This window comes from Physella acuta, unplaced genomic scaffold (genome assembly GCF_028476545.2).
Source record: "Physella acuta isolate Inbredline_101_S28 unplaced genomic scaffold, ASM2847654v3 ptg000063l, whole genome shotgun sequence".
Taxonomy (NCBI): Eukaryota; Metazoa; Mollusca; class Gastropoda; family Physidae; genus Physella; species Physella acuta.
Window position 1 is genome coordinate 830,001 of NW_026731583.1, and position 9,498 is coordinate 839,498.

Here is a 9,498-nt window from a genome sequence, read left to right on the forward strand (position 1 = left end):
CCCTTAGTTTCAAATAGTTTAAAAACTAAATTATCTGCCCCTAATAGTCGTCACTACGATTGTAAACAGCTCACCAGACTGGTGGGAGTGAGGGTGGTGGCAATATGGTCTGTTGAGCGTACGTCTTGGTGGTGTCTCGCATGGTCCCCACGTTGAGAATTATATATATATATAGAGAGATGGTGTGGAAATAAAAAGGGGCATCTAATAATAGGCCTAATAGTATTTGAACGGATACCAGCATGCTAATATATATAAAGAAACGTCTAGCAAATACAAAACTCCTTGAGTAAACGCGCATCACGACACCTTCGACATGTAGATACTCCACTCAAACATATTTCTATTTGAGAAGCAATCAGGAAGTAAGATCTCTGCATTACATCTTGATTTACGTTGCGTTAAATCGAGTGTTGCCATTATGAAATGCTTAGAACATTAAACTAACACTTGCAAGAATTAGATCTATGTTCAGTTTTTAGTATCTGGTAAAAGCAAATGCCATAACTGTGTACTTAATTAATATTCATAGATTCTAGTGATTGAAATTTAACCATTTGATACGGGAATATTTCAGTTTTTATTTTTCGGTTTAAATGCTTGTGACAAAACAATACATCGAGTTTAGTTAGTCAAGAAGCAATTGCTTACAGAGATGTGTACTAAAAAGATTTAGTGTTTATATTGCTACGATCTTCTTTCATTCAACTAAATGTTGTAGCAGAAGCTGCTGTTTTTTCTCTCAATAATACATTTTATTTATGTATTTGTTCTTGTTTTTAACTAAAAACAAATATTTTAAATCCTCTAGATCCTAGAATCTAGACAAACTTTCCCCTGAATGAAACATTAGTTGTGTGTAAAGATTCCCGTATTCATAAATTTCTTATAAAACTGTCAAATCGGATTACATCGTCAAGTAAATCGTTAATAATGTTGTTGCTGCTTGTCGCAATTAATATTTAATTATCTGCTTTTTGATTTAGGCGTCGGTTCTTGGTTATTCAAAAGAGTGAGTAGGCAGATGATTTTACTCATGTAAGCGTCACCTTTGTACGGCTACTCTCATGTGTCGCTACTACTTTTTGGTTCATGTTTATTTTGTTCTTAATCCTTAAATTTTCTTATATATACTACATAAGTAAACAGTTTTGAAATACGTTTGACTTAGTTTTTTAATTTTATTTAAGCTGTGTATCTCTAATATAACTATGCTGGTAGAGTGTCATTCCCTCCTTCCGTCCTTCGTTCATCGCTATAGAATATAAAAACTTACAAGTCAACAGTACATGCCATGCATTATTGGATCACATTGAATTATTACAATTGCAAGGTATGGGTAGGGTCTATAATATAATGCCTTAACTTGATTGGTAGTTGGTAAAAAAAATGAAGAAAATATTATATACATGCACATTGTTAAAATATTAAGCTGATCAATGTCCAATAATATTCTGGCTTAGATTCCTAGAAAAAAAAACGATGAAGTTTAATAAAATTACAAAGAATAAACAAAATTTACGGCGTAGCAACTGAGGTACATTGTGTTCATAATTTATAGAAATAAATTCTTGTAAATAGGTCTTTCATAATCTTTTCTCTTTTGTGCTTAACAGACATGGTGCATATAAAGTAGAGTTCACCTATTTCAACAACCTCGTCATAGAGAGGGGTATTACAATAATCAGCGTGACCATCCGCCTTTGCTTCCTATTGTAATTCAGGTACCCACCAGATGTTGGATCAAGTCAGAGACATCCAACGGATTTGAGCCAGGGATCCCTACCCTGGACATTCACGATAGTAGTTGTTAGCTCTACTATCAGGCCATGTCGAGTTGTAATTTGAACAACGTTACACATACGTTAGGATATTAGTTATTGTAAGTTTTAATTAAACCCAGTTTAAATAATAAAAAGTGTAAACATTAGCTTAATTTATTTTACCTGGAAGTAAAAAATAAGGTTTATAGTTTAGTAAAATTTCATTTTTTATTACACTATAAATGTAAAACATTACTCTAATTGGACTGAAGATCAATATTGCAGATGAAGTAGAGTTTACCTGTAGTATTTACACTTCTTAAAATTAATTCGAGCTGGGTAGACTCGGGGACTTCCTATGGTTTGTTCTACTACCTGGCCACGACAGAGTATTCAGGTGTAGATTTTCTGTGTGAGTTATTGGTTGTACGTCATTCATGATTTAGAAAATCTATTAACACACAATTATGGAAACAATAAGTTGCAAAGCGACGAAAACTGCAATTAAATTAGAAAAATGATAAATAAACTCTCATTTACTCAAAACAACAAGTATACTATTTCTGAAAACAAAACCATTTCTTGTACTTAGGAAAAAGCCTTAGCTAAACTACTATAATCATTATTTACTCGTCAAATTACTTTCACATTGCTTTAATCCATATGTGGATTTACATCTAAAACTGTTAATTAACTTAATCTTAAACTAGTACTAAAACCTCCCATTTTTCGGTCTTAAAGTTTTGATGTCTAGAATTGCAGGTATTTTTCCTTTTATTACCACCGAAACTTACTGACTTTAATCGTAGCCACTATCGCAGCAAATCCTCAAACTCAAACCTTTCCGGAACTCTAATATCGATATGTGTAGTGACGATTACCTGACCTGATCTAATGGACGCGAGCCAGAAAGTATTCGAGAGGCCCATTACATAATTTAAAAAGCATACACGGCGTAGTTACAATTACAATGATTATAAAATCCTGGCTGTTTTTTTTTTCGGACTTTACTAAAGATTGTATGTATTTGATGTTTTTAATATTTTCGGTAACTAAATTAAAAAAAAGCAAAACAATTTAGTTTCCACGTGTAATTGCGACATAAACAATGGCATCAAGCTATTTGATAGGCTGCCATAAATTTTATTGTATACATTGTAAGCAAAAAAAAAAAAAGAAAAACTAGGTCATGGAGTTTAAATTTGCATTGATATTTAAATCCGCAAAGTTTTGTAAACAAATAGTTATCGATCACGGAGTTCCTGTACAGCCAATCAATATGTGTCTTACGAAAGTGAAACATCTAGTTATAACTTAAGCTTGATGAAAATAAATAGAAATGTAGCCTTAAACTCAGCAAATTATTTTCAAGTTCTCTGGATTTGCAACTTTTATAGCATTGATTCTAAAAATATAAAATTTCTGAATTAATTTTAGGCTGAAGTTTTTATTTTTAATTATTTTTACGGTTTCTTTGTTTGCAGCTAGTAAATATATAAAAGCAAAATAAATATTGATTTTTTTATTGATCTGTCAGCTTTGTTACAAGAAGATCGATTTTAAAAAAAAACAACAAAAAACAACTACAGCCTTAGGTCATTAAAAATGTGCCCAACACACATTTAATACATTGACCGCTCACACACATACGGGTGTTGACTAGGGCACATGTCATCTGTACACCACAGCTGAGAGTGTAGCGTCATCACGCGGCAGCAGTCCTCGGATCCCATGTAGTCGTTTGGTTCACCTGGGTAAAAGATAGTAGGGTCTCGGACGTTCGCGTGGTCCTCGAGCCAAACAAAAGTTCCTTCAGTATCCCTGTCGTTACATCCAATCCATATCTCGCTAGCAGGTGATAATGAACCAACAAGTCTGATTTTTTCCAATGTTTTAGCGCTCGACAGAAATCCTTTCTTAGATATACAGGACGCTTCAGCGTCGGCGAAAGAGAGTGGTGTAGTGAACAGTGCCAGACACGCCGTTGTGGCGTTGCGAGTCTTAAGCTGAAACCCGCCGGAAGCTTCGCAGTTGATGTTTCTAAGGTACAGTTCGCCTTCATCGATAGATGGGGGAATTCCCGATGGGCTGATGTACGAACACGGTGTGCAACGTTTGGTGATTGTGTTGTATAGGAAAGCTAGACATGGAGGGTGTTTAACAGCACAGGAATTTGCACAAGAGATACGGGACTTGCTAATCCAGCTCTGGGAAATTCTTACTAAGTTCAGGGATGAATTTTGGCTTTTGTAATGGTAATAAGACGATATGTCAACACCATTTTCTGTAGTCAGCCCCAATGTACCTGTTTCTAAGAAACAACGTAGGAATTTATAACTCAAGATCAAATTAAATGTAAATGTATGACTATTAAAATTACAATTTAGTCACAAAATTAAGACGTTATTAGCCCCCTACAGCTAAACTTTAGGAAACTGAGATTCTTTTTTCAAAGATGTCAGCATTGTGGGTCACCAACACTGAAACGAGTAACATAATTTATTTCAGACTTCAAACGTTATGTGTTTACTAAGCATTGTGTCTAACTTCACTCAGCTATAAAAAAATCGGAATTCTTTTGATTTAGTCGTTTCTTTCAATATATGAGAGATCAAAAGAAAGAAATACATGTAAAGTAATCTGCATGTAGAGTTTCTTTTAGGCATCTCTTTGGGTACCCCTACCCCCCTCCCCAAACGTAATACAATTTATAAAGAAAAAGTATATTTTTACCAATATCAGCCGCCCCTCCCCCGGATAATTTAATCCGACCCCCCCCCCAGAAATAATTTAGTTTAATCGTCCCCCCTCCTTCATCGGTGAAAAATGTCTGAAAGAAACACTGTCTTCATGTCTTCATGATTGAGGTTTAGCAGCCAAAAGTAAAAATTGGGTCTAGATTTAGCCTGTAGGATCAACAAATGCGACCAGTGTTTCTTTCAGACATTTTTCGCCGCAGTTGGAGCAAAGAAAACTTATATATTATATATATATATATATATATATATATATATATATATATATATATATATATATATATATATATTCTAATTCTTTTGAGACGGCGTTATACGTTCTTCGGGGAGCTGCGCTCACCGCCCCCAACCGTAGAGATACGTGGATACGACTTTTTGTCAAGTTTGAGCTTAGGTGCCAGGTTTAGGATATGACAACGACTATCTTTAGTATGAATGTGCGGTAGCAACGTGTAGATCAAGGTTCAATCCGGTTAAAATGCGGATTCTGGATAAAAATCCGTTTTTAAAGACATTTTTCGTTCCCAGTTAAATTTGAAGCTGGGGTTGTGATTTTGGTTTTGGTTTCGGTTTAAAGCCGAATAAATCTCAAAGGACTATGTCGAAAATTGTCTACATGTATAGAGCCTAAGTGCCTTGAGACAAACTTTTGAAAAGTTGCCTCGTTTTGCACAATAAATACAATGGTTATGTTAGGAAATATAACTTCTGGATAACCTTGGCCCTTTTAAGGATTATTTGCCTCGCATTGATGTATTGGGGATTGTCGTCAAATAGTTTTTTGTTTTAATGTATAGCTGATATATGGGGATGGTTGCCCACGGTTAGTTTTCAGCCAATAACCGACCGCAAAAATGCTGACTGACAATTTACCCATAAGGCTGAGTTAATTACCGAGATCCAAGCTAAAAATTGGCCATCTTCATCCTAACAATTGTTTTGAAAATTTGCAGCGTTTTTAACAAACTTAATAACTGTTATGTAAAGAAATAAAACTGGTTAGCTCTGACCTCCATAACGATATTAAAAAAAAGATATAACGCTTTTTTTTTCTGGCACAAAAGGGCATCGGTCAACAACCTCACAAAATATCGCGGGTGGTGGTGGTCGAGAAGATTCTTTTTTTAAATATTATTTTTAAAAGGCGCTGGTCAGTCCATGTCTATTTTCACTCATCTTGTGGTGGACTTTGTGACTTTAATCTCCTGCGGCACCCACAAGTGCCATGACCAGCATCTGACCACTTTTTATTTATTTATTTCTTCAAAGATAGTAGTAAAATAAATGTATTGATAATGCATATTAAGTAACACAAATTTAAACACACATAGGCCTATATCATATTAAAGATTGGAGGATACTATCTTAAGACAAAAACTTAGCCGGTGTCTACTTTTTCAAAGAAGTTTTAAAAAACTAACACCTAGTTTGTTGTGACTATCACTTTCTTTTATATATATTTATTTAATAATTGACTTATTGGAGACTGAAAAGTCTTACCTTTATAAAGCATCAGAATGAAGAGATAAATCAGAAAATGAGCCTTCATGTTATCCGTGTTTCGTTTTAGCGCTTTCGATCTTAGTTATATATTACTGGCAGTCGCACTAGAGACTGTATCGTTTTTATAAGCTTATAGTATGTTTTATAACACGATCATATAGTATGTGTTACTGTAATATAGTGTATGGTGCTCATAAGTGTTGAATGATGACGACATAGGTTGCTGACATGGCTTAAGATGCTGTCAATGGTGTATGACTTGTACGCGTCAAGAGGCTGCGGGTTGTAAAGTTGGCTAATGTTTTGTCGCACGACAATGTCGTGTTCTGTATGACAGTCATGCCATTGTCACCCTCCAACTATTTCGTACGTTAGCTGATATGTTGACGCTAACATAAAACAATAGAAACATTAGATATCGCGCTATACAATTAAAGTATGCTAATAAATAAAGCAAAATCGATTTTTAAAATGTTTCTATTTCACTGCGTATAAGCATCAGTGACTTATTTTTATCAAACTAATTGAATCGAAACAACAATCATTGGAGCGTTGACGTGTTCTTGTTACAACGTTACAGATCCGTGTCCTAACATTTAAGGCTTTTTGCTGTCAATTGCACGTTTCTTGGGCACCCCGTCAAAAGAGCGCACGACAAAAGAGCGCCGACATAAGAGCGCAGACAAAAGAGCGCCGACATAAGAGCGCACTAATTTCCCGACAAAAGAGCGCCGACATAACTAAAAGATCGCAAACTAATAATCGAAAAACCATATTTAATAAATACGAACAAGAAAATTACCTCAGATCAGAAGGCATCGTTTGATGTTTACTCTTTATTGTTTCATTAACAAACTAATTGTTCAGTTTCTTTAACTAAAAAAAACTAGTATAATCAACGTGAAGTCCAATTATTCAAAACAATCTAATAACACATACAAAGATTTTAAATGTAAGGCCTAAAGTGAGAATATAAACTGAAATGAAATGTAACAAAATGAAAATAAGTTCAAGTTAATAAAACGCTACTTTATAGTTGCATTTATATTGCTAAGTTGTGGGCTGTACCTGAATCATTAGCATAGGTTGAAGCAATCGCCTGCAATCTTCGGTTCAGCTGAACATATTTGTTCTTTGAAGCTTCTGGTTGATTAACTCCAGCTAGATGACGTTCCAGTTCGATTTTGATGTCATCTTAATCCAGACGAAACTGATTGATCAATTTATAATCTCCCATTTGTTGGTATGCTCGATGCCATGCCTTGACTGAGTTGTTTGTACGGGGTAGATTTTCAGAGACACGATTATGCACATTCCAAATAGCAAGATCGAATCGCGGGTCACCTCGACGGTTTCTCCTTCGCCTCCCCATGTAAGTATCCTTCCAATAATGTACCAGTGGCATAATTTCTGCAGGGCTAGCTTTAACCAAATGCTCGAATGCAGTACAGACATCATTGCCTTCGACCAATATAATAAGTTTCTTTTAACTTTTGAGAGATATCTGGTAAATGCAGTAGGCATTTCTTCTTCTTCAAGTTTTCCAAAAGCCAATAACTTAATTACCGTCGACGTAATTTCACGTATAAATATTATATTTAATGCGCAGATTTCTAAATTTTGGATTATTTCGGGTAAAAGGAAATGCGATTTTCCTCTATTTCCGCGGGAACACAATTAGTTCTAATGCTGCTTCGTTTAGGTTAAGATTTCATTTTTACTTTCTCGTATATACGAAGTATAGAGAAAGTCTTGTAATCATGCAAAAAAAAAATCGAGATTTTTACAATTCTCGACGTTTTACACCTCACTGATACTGAAAAACATAATGTTGCAATCTTGTCCGTATGTCTGCGTGTGTGTGTGCCCGTGTGTAAACACGATAACTTGAGTACCGTTACAGCTAGGTTGATGAAATTTCATATATAAGTATTTTATCAAAATCGTAGATCCGTATCAACTTTTGAGCGATTTCCGATAACCGGAAGTGGTACCTTTCCTACTTTGAATTTTTCAAAAGCCTATAACTTGAGTACTATTTCAGATAGATAAATGAAATTACTCATGTAAGTACAAAATCTAATTCTCTACCTTCTGTTAAATTTTGAGTAATTTCCGTTGACCGCAAGTAGTAATTTACGCTACTTCCGATTTCTCAAAAAACTAATGTAAATTTTTAAAGTACTAATAATATTGCGCACTATTATGCACTTTTTTTATTTGGCGTTCAATTGGTGTGCAATTCTTTTGTCTACGAGATTTTATTCTATTTTTAAAACTTTAAGTATTTAAAATGGATTAAAAATCATGTCTATAGCCCGAGTACCCATCCCTAGTTATTTTATATAAGAATATTCGAGAAAGTTTTGGGGAGATCAATCCCGGTTTATCTTATACTTAAATTGTGTATTATATTTCAGTCCGAATTAGAAGAATTGATTATTAATTTCTTTAGTTATCACTTTTGTTATCTCTTAGAAAGCAAAACGGTTTTACTTTTTGAACGTAACTTACTCCGAAAAGAGATACCTTTTGGAGAAAAAAAATGTTGAAAATAAAACAACTCATACAATTTTTACCAAAAAAATCTCAGTCTTTTATATTAACATTATACCTTAGTAATGAGACACTAAATAAACATTATAAGATAACAGAGTTCACATATTTTAATTGGCTATGTAACATACGGTTCACTTCTATATGCCTTTTTAAGCAGGGACTTCACATAATAATTCAGTGTCGGTATGTGTAAATAAGATCAGGTCAAACTGGAATATTAAAGATCTTTGCTCTGTTTCTCGTCTTTCAAGTATCGTTACACCCATCCACCCGTCCATCCATCGAATCATCCATCCACCTGTCTATCCATCCACCCACCCATCCAACCAACTATCCATCTCTTCATCCATCCGCTCGCCCATTATTTTGTTTCACTCTGCTTTCGATTTATAAAAAAAAGCAAAACATTGTTTTTTTCAATAAATGTGTGTGTGTTTTAATAATAAAATTATAAATATAACATAATAAAATAATAATATTTGACGATCTTTTTTTTTGGAATATTTATATTTAATTTACTTGTAAGAAACATAATAAAACCCATAATAATGCTGACTTAAATTTATTCTTTAATCTAGTAGCTTTTAGCGGATAATTCGCCAATTTATAGAAGCATTTATTCACAAGACATCAATTTTCAACATTTTAAACAGATAAAAATCACTTTTCAGAAAATTTTTACACTACATAAAGACCTATTCAATCTGAAATGAATTAAAAAATTAAAGTACCATATTTCTAAAACATCAATTAGACGAAAAAATTAAGTCAGAAAAACGAAAAGAAACCACCAATCCAAATTGTAGCTTACTCAAAAGCTTAAACACGTGTTTGCTTTTCTTTTCAAACCATACGTCCTGGACTGGTTGTTGCAAAAATTGTTTCTTTTGCCAGTTTGCGACGAAAGTCCCAATAGA